This window comes from Homarus americanus, unplaced genomic scaffold (assembly GCF_018991925.1).
Source record: "Homarus americanus isolate GMGI-L3 unplaced genomic scaffold, GMGI_Hamer_2.0 scaffold49667, whole genome shotgun sequence".
Taxonomy (NCBI): Eukaryota; Metazoa; Arthropoda; class Malacostraca; order Decapoda; family Nephropidae; genus Homarus; species Homarus americanus.
Genome location: NW_024738608.1, coordinates 8613927 through 8616594, shown reverse-complemented (window position 1 = coordinate 8616594; position 2668 = coordinate 8613927).

Sequence of the window (2668 nt, the reverse complement as noted above, 5' to 3'; positions counted from 1 at the left end):
CAAAGGCAAGAATCAAACTGGTGTCAAGTACTCAGAATGGCAGTACATTTTGGGAGGAGCTTATAACAGGTACTGAGATCTCGCCGTTAGACCTTGGAGCAGAAGTTCTCGGGCCAGTGTGAGAAGAAGGTAAATCAGGCAAATAAATTATTGGGTCTTATAAGAAGGTCGTTCAGATATCTAGACGGTCAGTCCCTCGTAACGATCTTCAGGAGTGAAGTGCTTCCCCATCTGGAGTACTGTCACCCCATCTGGTCCCCGAGATATGCTAGGGACTGTCAATTGGTTGAAAATGTTCAAAGGAGGGCCACCAGACTGGTGCCTGCACTTCGGCACCTCAGCTACCCTGAGAGATTGGAGCGCCTGAACTTGCCTAGCTTATACTACAAACGGGCAAGGGGGGACCTAGTTGAGGTGTATAATCATCTCAGGGGGCACTACTCAGTTGAGTGCCCTTACTTGGAGCTGGCGGACGCTCGCCCCACAAGGGGTCACAGCTCAAGATTGAAGAAGCTTCAAGTCCAGAAAAACGTGAGGGCAAACTTTTTTGGAGTGAGGGTTGTAAACTCTTGGAACAATCTACCAGAGAGTGTTGTGACGGCACCGAGTGTGAGCTCTTTCAAGACAAGACTTGACCAACACTGGAGCAGGTTCAGGTACATTCAGGAGCCGGTGCATGCCCAGTATTTGCCAACAGTGCGTGACAGAGACGTGACCGATCGCCCGGGCGGCTAGCGAGCAGATCTTTTGGTGAAGAAGATAAATGAAAAGAGACGTGACCGATCGCCCAAGCGGCTAACAAGCCGATCAGTGGCGAAGAGGATGAAAGTAAAAAGTAAAAAGATATTCTTTCAAGATATTAATTACTTTCCAAAAATACAAAACTGACAATAATTTCAATACAAGCATCAGATTCTCTGATGATTGGGAATCAAAGTGATCTAAGTGCAGCAACAATTTGGAAACTCAGGGCGTTTCCAAGGACATCATGATACGTCCTTCGACTGACTGACTCAAAACTCTGATCATATTTGACAATTTCACTGAAAGTAAATTCAGTTGAAGCTTTAAACATCATTCACAAAGGATCTTGAATGTTTTATCTGTAATCAGACATATCTAACTTAATGGAAAAAATATACATTCACTCTCAATTTCAAATCTTTGTACACGATATGAGGTATTGAAAATATATCAGTCTCGGTACTATTTGAGAGAAAACGGAGAACTCAGGCGTACTGAAGCGGTGAGAAAATGGACGTTCCAGATGGGGGACAAATGAATTTATAGTTACATGTTTTATGTGCTATTGAGCGTAATATGAATTGTCTGATTTTGCGATAACTAATATATACGACCGTGGTCAGTACAAATCCACAGACTCTCAGTTTGGTAGCTACTTACGTCCTACTATCTCTAAACATGCTGACCTTCGAGAAACCGCAAGACAAATATTGGGCAGATCAAGATGTGTATAATTGTAGATCCATGGCCCCTGAAAGTCTACGGTTACGCATTAGTGCCAGAGGGTTTAATGCCTATCGTTTAAAGGAGCGGGCTTGAATTTGGACACACAAGCCTATTGGATATTTGGACCCATATTCTGGAATGGGGTGGCAATATCGACAATATTTACCTAGATTTTGCCAAGGCTTTCGACAGTGTACCCCACGAAAGGCTGAAAATCAAACTGGAAGGGTACGAATTTCTGGGAAATGTCCTTGCGTGGATAGAAGACTTTCTACATGACCGCAAGCAGTGTGTGGTGATTAATGGCACCAATTCATCATCCGTACCTGTCACAAGCGGGGTACCACAGGGCAGTGTATAGGGCCCGCTGTTGTTTGTTTGTTTCATAAATGACATGCCTGACGTTGTACACTCCTCCATACAAATGTTTGCCGATGACGCCAAGTTATTTCGGGAAATCAAGAACCAAGCGGACTGTGAAGAGCTGCAGAAGGACCTCTGCGGGCTCCAAGAATGGTCGAAGAAATGGCTGCTGTGATTCAATGTCACGAAGTGTAAGAGGATGCACCTGGGATGTACCAACGGTAAGGAGGCGTATCATATGTCCCAACGGAATGAAGAAACTGCACTATTTGAGACTGGATGTGCGAAGGACCTACAGTAGGTGTGTATGTTGACAATGAGCTGAAGTTCTCGGGCCATTGCGAGGAGAAGGTAAATCAGGCCACAAGGGGTCACAGCTCAAGATTGAAGAAGCCGCAAGTCCAGAAAACTGAGGGCAAACTTTTTCGGAGTGAGAGTTGTGAACTCTTGGAACAATCTACCAGAGTGTTGTGACGGCACCGAGTGTGAGCTCTTTCAAGAGAAGACTTGACCAACACTGGAGCGGGTTCAGGTACATTCAGGAGCCGGTGCATGCCCAGTACTTGCCAACAGTGCGTGACAGAGACGTGACCGATCGCCCAAGCGGCTAACGAGCCGATTAGTGGTGAAGAAAAGTAAGTAAAAGTAACATAAACATAATATTTCACCTCCTTCATATCAACTTTTGAAACGAACCCGCTTAAATTTTAGTCTAATTATTTCACTTTTATATTTAATTAATAGTTCAAATTGGCATACTATAGTTGATTCTTCGTTCGTTTTCAACCAATATATATATTATTTAAACCCCAACTGAATATCGTTCCGCGATAAT